Consider the following 11,975-nt stretch of genomic DNA (forward strand, 5'->3'; position numbering starts at 1 on the left):
ATATCGCAACTGCTTTATTATTCGTATGAACTTAGATAAATAAGTTGGATATTTCAGAGTAACAGCTAAATAATCTCGATCCAAACTCATGTGAATACTTAATGAATAAGAGAGAGCATAATATATCGCAACTGCTTTATTATTCGTATGAACTTAGATAAATAAGTTGGATATTTGAGCATAAATTCAGAGTAACAGCTAACTAATCTCGATCCAAAATCATGTAAATACTTAATGAATACGAGGTGAAGGTAAGCAACTTCTAACTCGATTTTTATCTGTCAAAGAGAGGGCGCTACCTATATTATTATAGGCATAAAATATGCTAATATGAGTATAATATATCACAATTATAGTATAATATATCCGAAATTGATTACATAACTTGGATATTTGAGCATAAAATTATGAAAGACATCAAAATCGTCTTGATCCAAACTCATATGAGTAAGAAGTTGTTTTCTTATCTCTCACTAAGTAAGTGCCCATATAATTTTAGACCAATACTTTGGTGCTCCTTAACATTTATGCTCAAATATTCACTTCATATGCCTAATTTCGGACATCTTATACAGAATTTGCAATATATTATGCCCGAATTAGCATTATTTGTGCAAATAATAATTTATGGAATCCATTTCGAGATTTGATATTGACACTTCATTTTTTATTATTTACACTTCATTTGTGAATAAATTTAACACATTTTTATAAATGAGTAAGTGCACATATAAGTTTAAACCGAGAATTCAGTGTTCCTTAGCATTTATGTAATTTGTAGGTTTTATTTTTTGAATTTTAGATCTTATGTAAAATTAATAGCAATTTAGATATCATATTTTTAAAAATCAGCATATAAATCCTTATCAGAGAAGGTAAATGTGTCTGGATTTTTATAACAGATGACTGAAATACATTTGATTTTTAAAAAAATTAAGAATGTATTAGCTTATTAATATTTTCAAGGGGTTTTATGTTGGGAAAAAACCCATAAACCGCAGAATCCATCATGCTAAATCATTAAGAATTTGACTGAAATCTTAAGCAGAAGCGTACCTGAAGCCATAATCTTGAATTGTTTAGAACGTGTCTTGATCTTTCAGATCTACGCGCTCTTTCCTTGAGAGAATCCTTTAGTTTCTCTTCAGAACTATTTTCTTAATGGGGAGAGAATAGTGAAAGTGACAACGCGAGATCTGCGGACCATGACCCATATTTATAAATAATGTTTATCAATATCTTCTGATATTTCCGTTTTAGCCCATCATAAAACAGAAATTACACTTATGTCTCTACATATTAAATGCCCACAACCCATTAGATACATTAAAGCCCAATAACCCGAAACACAAATTGATCACTTTATTTTGGGCTTAACTTAATAGACAACCCACAATACATAATTATTCACATATAAGCCCATATAAATAAATTGATCCAACAATCTCCCACTTGGGCTATATGTGCAACTTTATAATTATGTTTGTGAAAATAACCTTACGAGCTTAACATTGTTGTCATTCCAAAATGTATATATAACCAATCCGGTCCATCAATCACATCAACATAGGATCAAAGCAGTCTTCGCTACACTCAAGGTAACTAGACCCATCAATGGTCACATATGCCAATACAACTGAATGACATAGATTATGAAGTGGATGTGTAGCATGGGAATTTCATGCAATGTGGCCGTAACATGCCTATTTCCAACTGGTCCTCCCTTTAACCTTATTGAGATCAAACTTTAAATCATAATCAGAGTGTGACTTAATTTGAAATTTATTTCTGCAGAAAATAAATTTACATAACTGTAACTGAAAATGTCTACAACTGAAAAACATTTAAAACAACAAACTCCCACTAAAACTGAATTTCCTCAATTGACGTAACACTCATACTAGCAGTGTGCTCATGAAACTGTTTGGGTGGTAGTCCCTTAGTAAGCGGATCCGCAACTATGGAGTTTGTACCGATATGCTCAATAGACAACTTTCCACTCTGAATTCTTTCTTTAACAACCAGAAACTTGATGTCAATGTGTTTTGACTTCGTCGAGCTCCTGTTGTTATTGGAATACATAACTGCTGATTTATTGCCACAATGTAATCTTAGTGGCCTTTCAATGCCATCAACAATGCGCATTCCCGTGACAACATTTTGCAGCCATATTCCATGATTGGATGCCTCATAACACGCTACAAACTCAGCTGCCATGGTGGAAGAGGCTATAAGTGACTGTTTAGCACTCTTCCAGGAAATGGCACCTCCAGCAAGGAGATAGATGTAGCCTGACGTAGATTTCATACTATCTTGGCATCCAGCAAAATCGAAGTCAGTATATCCAATGATCTCAATCTGATCCAACCTCCGATATACGAGCATGTTGTGGGGACCCGGACGCTAATCATCTTCTTAATCATCTTTGGGATTTAATTATCAATTAAGATAAACAGGGTCTAAAAATTTTTCTTTTTAAAATATAAGTGCGGAACGTAATGGAATTTAACTAATATACATCTCAGTATAAAAGTACAATAATGTACAACAATTATTCAAACTAGTCTAAGGTTCAACTACTAATTTCCAGTATCAAACCAAGTCTACATCCAAGTCCGGAATCACCACTCTAATCTCGATCTCTCATCATCCTCTTGACCCTGATCCTGCCCCACCTGTTGTCATGCACACATACAAACAAGACAACAGCCGGATACTCCGGTGAGAATAAATCCCAGTATAAATAATGTATACATGCAGTTAACTGAATTAACATAAAAGCATGAATTATATCTTATCACATGTAGCATAATCAAACAACATGTATCCATACCAGTCTGTAAATAAAACATGAATCGTAATCTACGAAACATAAATCAATACGGATCTGTAAATCAAATTCTAGTCTCAATATCTAAAACTCGACTCATCTCTCATTCTAATCTAGGGATCCCGGTGAATAAGAACGTAACAAGTCTCCCACCTACTACTACCAGTCGCAGTGGCGGTACGTTCTTATTTCTGGACTTTGGTCTAATATATATCGAATAGAATGCTATCTTTATCTGAAGCATAACGATATACCAAACGTCCAGTGCCTTGGCGTATCTACCAAGACTAAGCCTATTCTGACAATGTGCAATGGGTCAGTGACAAGTCTGTCAAAATCTAACCCCTCTGTCAGTGACTCTTACTTAATAGCTCTCTGCTTTCTACTTCTAATTCAATAGAATAAACATACTCATTAAAACACAAAGGTATAAAAACAATACCATACAAGTATGTGATTTAGGGAAACTCGAGTTAAATCTAACTCAAGTCGATCTCCCCAATGAACATCCATTTATACCTTTCTCTTCTCGGTCTGATGAAGACGAAGTCTTGTATTCCAATCTGTCCATATCCAAATCTGATAATGACGATCATATAAATACCATATCAGTATATAACTCAGTTCAAGACCTGTTCTGATCAATACTCAAATCAGTATATAATCTGATCCATATCTGAACAAGGTACAATCTAATTCATATCAATGATATCACGATACAATCGAAATCATTACTGAATCTGATCAATATCAATCTACTGATGTTTCGACGGCATAATAATACAGTCACGATAACCCCGTCTATCTCAATATCACAGATATAATACCAGAATTCATAACCAGTATCAGTACAACTCAAAATCTGAATAATAACACAACTCTGATATAGAATCTCAACTAAATCAACTCTGAAATTCATAACAATTTCATAAACAGTCTATTCTTTAATCTGACTTCAGTTATACAATGTCTACTGTAGCAGAAACATCATATCCGATTCATATTCAATTCTGACAATATCATAAATTCAAATCATGTCTAAATGTAACGAAACTTACGTCCAGTTGTAGCCTGCGTCGATAGAAACACAGTACTGAAGTCGGATTCAAAAACAGACGGACGGATTTCTCATAAAAGGCGTAAGGATTTTTCTCTCAAAAGCTTCGACCCTTTTCTGAATTTTGTGAAGGAAAGGCGTGCAATTCTTATATATATATACTGCATGCAACGCCAGAAAACGTGGCTTATTTTTCATGTTGCACGTCACACCGCGGGTGCGCTCATTCAATAACCGCGGGTGCGCTCAGTGTAATGATATACATCAACTTTTCCGAAAGCTTCGACCGCGGGTGCGCTGACCTCACTGGTACAACACCGCGGGTGCGGTCTGTCTAGCACCGCGGGTGCGGTGTCACTTCCGTAATTAATCTCCAACTCTCTGTCCATCAACCGCGGGTGCGGTCTTGTTCGTAGCGCGGGTGCGCTCATGCTACTGTAATTCTTCCACAATTCATGAGCTCAACCGCGGGTGCGGTCCTTTCCTTACTGCGGGTGCGGTCTATATTTCATGCACCACTTCATAATCTCATTTAGTGCTTCTCATTACATGTCATGCATACTCATATCTTCCGAATATCACATCAATGAAGACTAATAAATCTCGAGCCTTACACATGTAATCTTTTGTTCTCTGTAGGTACCGTAAAACCCTTTTGACTGCTTTCCAATCTTTCACTCCTGGATTACTTAAATATCGTCCCAACATTCCTATCACGTACGCAATATCTAGACGTGTACAAACCTGAGCATACATCAGACTCCACACTGCAGATGCATAGGGAACCTTCTGCATTTCTTTTTCCTCACAATCATTCTTTGGGCATTGTTTGAGACTAAATTTGTCTCTCTTAGCCACAGAGGTATCTGTTGGTTTACAATCTTGCATCCCGTATCGCTTGAGAACTTTCTCGATATAGCCTTTCTGAGATAATCCAAGAATACCCCGAGAACGATACCCTTCTTATACACGATACACACACATATTGGTAACGTTCTTTCAAACTTAGGCCCTCTCCGTCACCGTTCTTCAATCGCCAACGGTTTTTCGTGCGTTTTAGGAACGCCATATTCTCACTTTACTCATCATCACACCATATCATGCATATATGTTTGAAATTGCATGAAAAATAAGGGACACTTTGTTTTATTTTCGTTCGTGCATCAAAGGTGATTTTTAAAGCTTGATTTTTGTACCAAAAACATGTTTATATGGTTGCTTAAGGGGCTGTCATGGCTACGATATGATCAATGATGATTTACACAAGTTTTAGAGTCATATAAACCCACCAAAAACATTGCACAAAACAAATAACAGAAGCTGGAAATCCAATCATGTGTATTTGTGTCTTGAGGGCTCGGTTGATGGGTTCTTGTGGCTTGGCTGGACCAGGCTGGGCTAGGGTCATGTGTGAGTCAGGGGAAGAGTCCTAGCCACTCTAGGACTCGAGATCAGGGGCTGGGAGGTAGGGGTGTTCATCGGTCGGTTCGGTTCGGTTTTCGGTTTTTTATTTCGGTTTTTTCGGTTTTCGGTTTTAGAAATATATAATCCGAATCCGAACCATTTTTCTTCGGTTTCGATTCGGTTTTCTACCAAAACGGATAGGTTATTTCGGTCGGTTATTTCAGTTTTGGTATAATTATTTAAATTAATAATATAAATATATTGTAAAGTATATATTATGTTAACTTTCTATATGTTTTCTTAGTAAAATGTTTAAATATAAGGTCTAAATTAATTAAACAAATAACAATCAACTAAAAATTATTCAAAATAGTTTTTCATTCACTAAATATCATATCAAAATATATAATATAAATAAAAATATAAAAAAATTATTAATTTAATGAAATTTCGGTTTTTTCGGTTTTGACATATATAATCCAAAACCGAACCAAATAAACTTCGGTTTTAACATTTATATCCGAATTACAAAATTCGACTTTCGGTTCGGTTCGGTGTTCGGTTTTTTCGGTTTGGATTTTCGGTTTTTTTGGTTTTATCCGAAGTTTGAACACCCCTACTGGGAGGAGTCCTTGCCAACAAGGACTCCCACCCGAGAAGCTTCAAGGGGACGCTGGTGTATTCTGTTTCGGAGATGGCTAAGGGGCTCGGCCAGAGGGCTTGGGCTGGGCTAGGTCAAGTGGTCAGGGTCCTAGGAGAGTGCTTGGGGGATTGGTTCAAGGGGTGGCTCGATGGTTGGGTGGCTAGCAACAGAAAACGTGAGGGTTGCATCATAGAGTCACGCACAAGTTGTTGCCTTCTTCAGGTGGCTTGTGCGCTGGTCCAGGGGGCTATGGGCTTGGCTAGGTCAACGCCTTAGGGTCATAGGAGGGTGCACAAGGGTCTGGTCAGAGGCTGGGGCGGCTTAGTTGGCTGCTGGTTCAAGAAAACATGAGGGAAGCATGTGCTGCGCGAGAAGTTGCTGTGATGGGCAGTGCTTCGGGCGCGAGTTCAAGGGCTTGGGCTGGCCTGGGCTGGGTCTGGGCATGGTACAAGGAGGGTTAGGTTCATGAGGGGTCGAGGGTTAACCAGCTGGAGGTGTCCTAGTTGGCTAGGAGTCTTGGTAAAGGGTAGAAGTCTCACCCACACACACGCACTGATTTGGGTGAGTTTCCAGGAAGTTTTTGAGCGAGCCAGGGCTGGTTTTTGGGCTGGGCTTTGTTAGTAGGGTTCCTAGATGGGCTGGCTAGGTTTTGGCTCAAGGTGGCTCGTGTGTGGCTCGAGTAAATTAGGAGATGGCTCGGTGTGTTCGTTAAGGGGTCAATTTCAAAATTTTAAGAACTAAAATTGAATCCATGGGTCTACGGGGGTGGATCATGACTTGGAAGGGTATAATAAATAATAAAACTGTTATGTTTAAAGTTTGGGTTCAAAATAACGAGTTTTGGATTTATCCGGGATTTAATCGCCTCACAAAACGTTAATTAAAGAATTAATCGAAACGCCTAGTTTAAGCTTTATAAAATTATGAAAAATTAGGTTTAAGCTTAAATAATTATTAAAAGTCTAAGTTTTTAATTTGAGAATTTTATATTAAGATTTGGTTTAATTCGAGATTAAAACGCAGTAATACGTCTTATTTAAAAATTAATTTAAAAGTCCTTGTTTTAAGTTAAATAAAAATATGAGAAAATTCATGTAATCTTAAATAATTATTTGGGACATATTAGACTCAATGAAATTAAGAAAAATTCAAAAACGTGAAATTTTACGTCAAGAGGTAAAACAGTCATTTTACACCTAGAATTTAGTAAAACGTCATTGCAGTGTCCTGAATATTGTTTTACGTGCTAATATGATTATTTTAAATGTTTATGAATTTTAATGATGTTAAAGTGTTTATTTTAAATGTGTATGATTTAAATGCATAATTTAAATGTTTATGATGCTGAAATATTTATTTAAAAGATTTATGGATTTTTTTATATGTTAAAAGGTTTCTTTTAAAATATTTATGGATTTTTAATATTCTAAAATGTTATTTTAAACGATTATGGATTTTTATGAGGAAACGATAACGTTAAAAGACATGTTGCATGCTTGTTTTCAAAAGGAAAAGAATATTAAATGCATGGTTTTTCTGAAGTGATGAAAATGTAAAACGTTGAAGAAAGTGAAGTAATTGTGACTAAATATGTTGGAGATATCGTGAGGGGAGAAGGCCCCAAAGGGAGTCCATTTATGGGAAAAGGCCCCGGAGGGAGTCCCGACGATCGTATTTCCATTGAGGATATGAGGTTTGACGTAAGAATGAGAATATCGTGAGGAAAGAAGGCCTCAGAGGGAGCTCATTTATGGGAAAAGGCCCCAGAGGGAGCCCTGACGATCGTATTTCCATTCGATGAGGATAGGCCAGGGCCCAGTTGACCGGTGAGAGTGTTGCTGGTGTCCCCCGCCGCCCAGTACTGCGGTTTCATGTAGATGGATCCATCGACTTTTTGAGGTTTGAGGAAAGTCACAATTAACGATCTAAATTCAATAAAGGAAAGGAAAATGTTTATGGTCATGATGAAAGGATACATGTTATGAAATGAGGAAAAAGAAAATGTTGAGGTTTATGTTATGCATGTTCATATGAATATGTTGAGGATAATATGAAAAGGTTTACGAAAAAGTTTATGAAAATGTCTATGTTTAAAGTTGATGCATGAAAATGTTTCTGTTTAAAGTTCATGCATCATGAAAATGTTTACGAAAAGGTTATTGTATAAAGTTTATGCAATCTCATGAAAACGATATTTTAAGTACAAGTATTTTTCACTGTTGCATGTGATCTGTATATGTATTAGTTGTTATCAAGATTATGGTGTGTTGACTTCTTTAGACTCATTAGGTGTGATTGATGCAGGTGATTATGTTAATGGAGGTCTTGATGGTTGACTTTGCTGGACTGAAGGTGCACATTACCCGAGGACCGACGCTAGTTTTCCGCACTAGTTATGATTTATGATTTTAAGTTATGTTAAAGATATTTTTACGACAATTGATTTATGACTGGTTTTTGAGATGTTATAGTATGTGCTATACTTTTCAAATGATATTTTTAGGTTTAGTAAAATATTGGATAATTTTATGCTAAATTATTTCCTTTGATTTTCAAATGTTAGTTGGTTGTTTTATTTTAAAATTATGTCAAAAATATTTTATGGTTCGGCCGAATGCTATGTGAGATTTTAAAAATAAAATAAAAAAATTTCTAGTACTTTTTAAGAAAACGAATAGCAGATGTTTCACATATTTTCATCAATTATAAAAATCATGTATATAAATATTATTTTTCTTTTAAACCAAACATGCAACATATCGTTTTTCTTCAACATTTTATCATAAAATTCCTCAAACATTTAAAATAAGCATTTCATCATATATTACAGCATTCGGGACATTGTCATGACGTCTACCCAATTTTCAGTGTAAAATGATCGTTTTACCCCTAGACGTAAAATTTCTCGATTTTGATTTTTCGTACTTTCATTGACAGTAGATCATCCAAATAATTATTTAAGTTTAAAATAATTTTTTTATATTTTTAGTTGGCTTTAATTCATGGTTTTTGATTTAATTCGTAATAATTAATTCGTATAGCGTTTTAATTTCTAATTAATTCAAAATTTCATATTTTTTTCAAAATTTTAAAATAGACTTTTTATTGTCTATAATACCCCTGTGAGCCATGATTCGACCCCCGGGAACCACGTTCAAACCCTTTAGCCATTTAAAACCCTAACTCGAGCCCTAACAAGGTACCCTAGAGCCATCATGCAATTTCTTCGAGCCATGCTCGAGCCACCCCAAGCCAAGCTCTTCCCAGACCATCTATGGACCCTACTGACCAGCTGTGACCCCTCAAACCAGCCCCTAACCAGCTGCAATCCTCATACCCGTAACAGAAGCTGAGCGATGTCCTTCACCCTAGCGCCCATGACTCCTAACTCCACTAGGACTCCTCGCTCCTCGCTCAGGCCACCATCAGAGTCCTCACCCTCTAGACCAATCCTGGTACTCTTTGTGATCTAGCCTACACCAGCCCTGACCACCCTAGCTGAGCCATAACCCATCACACCAGTTGTTGCTCTCAGGTGGCTTGGGAAGAGTCCAATCGTGCATGGGCTCTTCCCTAGCCATAGAGCTTGAGTCCTAGCGTGGCTAGGACTCCTCCACACACCCAACCACGTCCAGCCCCATCCCTGATCAAGCCCTGGACGAGCCATGAGCTGTGGTTCCCTCATAGCCGAACCCTTGTGTCCAATCATGCAATATTTCGTTTAGCTTGGTTCCAGTTCATGTGCAGGCAACGTGTTGGCGTCTAAGGACTCTTAAACTCATGGAAAACGCCCCTCTTTGAGCCTTTAACATGGCAGCCCATTCGTGCAATAATATATCATGTTTTTGGAGCATAAACCTTATTCATGTGTCTATGCATAAAAACGAAAATTTCCATAAAGTGATCATGTTTTTCATGCAAACAATAATTAAACACATATTAGGATGTGATATATGAGAAGAAAGATTTATGGCGTGCCTTTGCGTAATTTACGCTCGAAAACGAATCGACGATACAAAGAACGACGACGTAAACCTTGGCTGAATTTTTCCTTGCAAAACTGAAGCTTCAGCCTTGAAGAATTCTCGTGTGTGTGTGAGTTTTGAGGGAGAGAGGAGTCTTGTGAATAATTAGGGGAAGGGGGCGTGAGATTAAGGGTTTGTAGGCTTATTTATTTAATAAAAAGGTGTAAAATAAGCTTGGGTCCATTAGTATGGTATAATAGGCCCAATAAGTCCATTAGTGCATAATTAAAATATTTCGTTTAGGAAGGTTCGTGAAATTATTAGCCGAGTTGTCAAAAAGTTCATATTTTCGTTGAAAATTGAATACCGTTAAAAATTACATCTCGGCATATAAAATCACCTCAAAACTCCTCATTTTCAAATATATCGTAAAGCATCAACTTTATTTTAAATAATTAAAAACAATTATTTAATAAAATTATTTTCAATTTTCAGCCCTCAATCTCTGTTCCTCGATCGCATCTCGAATAACCTTTAAAAATACATTTTTATGCATTCAAGTAGAAAACTAGTTCATAACCATATAAAAATATCAAATATAATTAATTTAAGCACTTAAAATTATTTAATTAGTCATTTTCCATTTTTCCCTAGATTCGCATGCAGTTGGATTACGTCGTTTTTTTTGGACCTTACAGTTTCTGTCCAGCAGCCACTTGGTCATTTTTGAGGGTCTTAATCGGTCTGATATATGTTGTTTAGGGGCTGGTAGGGTGTGATTTAGTAGTTGTTAAAAATTGGGAAAGTTTGGTTAAGTTTCGTGTTGATTCGGGTTAAAACGGGAACCTCAATCCAAGTTTTAAAACGAATCGTGTAAGTTATGTATCGAACTCGAGGTTACGTCTAGGAAATGATTATAAATATTTTTTGAGTATTTAAGGAGTTTGGTTGACTTCGGGTCGAAATTTTGAGGTCTAGAGCTAAATTGGTCAATAAGGGTCTCCATGGACAAAATGGTCATTTTTCACAGGGGATGAGTTAGCAGTCCTAGCAGCGCCCTGATCACTAAATTATATGTTTTAAATGTGTATGTTACCACAACATGACTTTTTATGGCAATATGAAAAATACGTTGTATGATTGATTTTAAGAAATTTACGTATATGCATGATTTTTATAATTGATGAATATGATGATATGTTTTGAATGATAGGAGTTGGTTGTGACTAATATGAACACGAACACAAACATGTAAGGCCAAGGCTCAGTGGATGGGTAAAACTATCGCTGATGTCTCATCCGCCGGGTACCACGGTTATACATAGATGGATCCATCGATTAGAGCTGATACGAAAGTCACAACTAATGATTTGAATTCAAATAAAGAAAATGAACTCGTATATGTTGATATGATGAGACATGTTTTGGACACGTTATGCTTGGACACGATATGTTTAAGTTCATGCTTTTAAGATCATGAAATGTATGTTAATTACAATACTTTTCATTGTTTCATGTTACGTATATGTACTTGTTATAACGATTCAGGTGTGTTGAGTCTTTATACTCACTAGGTGTGAATGATGAAGGTGAGTATATTGATGAGGAGACTGGAGGCGCCGAAGACTAAGTGGGCGGAGCTGGATGTGCACATGCTAATCCGAGGAACATTCTTTTTTCGCACATTATGTTTATGAGTTAGGAGTAAATATGGATATTTTTATACACTTTCGCTTTTTATGATGTTGAGTTGACAGGATTTTGCATGCTTTTTATTTGAACCATTTTAAAACGACAGTCTAGGGTTGGATGATTTGACATATTTTTTACTGCAGTACTTTTTCCAATAGTGGAATCCTTTTATTTTCAAATTTGTGATTTATAGCTGTTGTTGCATGCATGTGTTTAAACGTAATTTCGAAAATTATTTTACGAAAAAAATGTCTAGCAGAATTTTAATTAGTAGACGTTTCATGTATTTTGCCCCCTTTCTCTTCATGAAACATCGCAATTAATGTTCTTTGTCGTGTATCCAAATATGGCAAGTAACAACATTTGAAAATTTGATTAACGAGA

This window comes from Primulina tabacum, chromosome 5, assembly GCF_025594145.1.
Source record: "Primulina tabacum isolate GXHZ01 chromosome 5, ASM2559414v2, whole genome shotgun sequence".
NCBI lineage: Eukaryota > Viridiplantae > Streptophyta > Magnoliopsida > Lamiales > Gesneriaceae > Primulina > Primulina tabacum.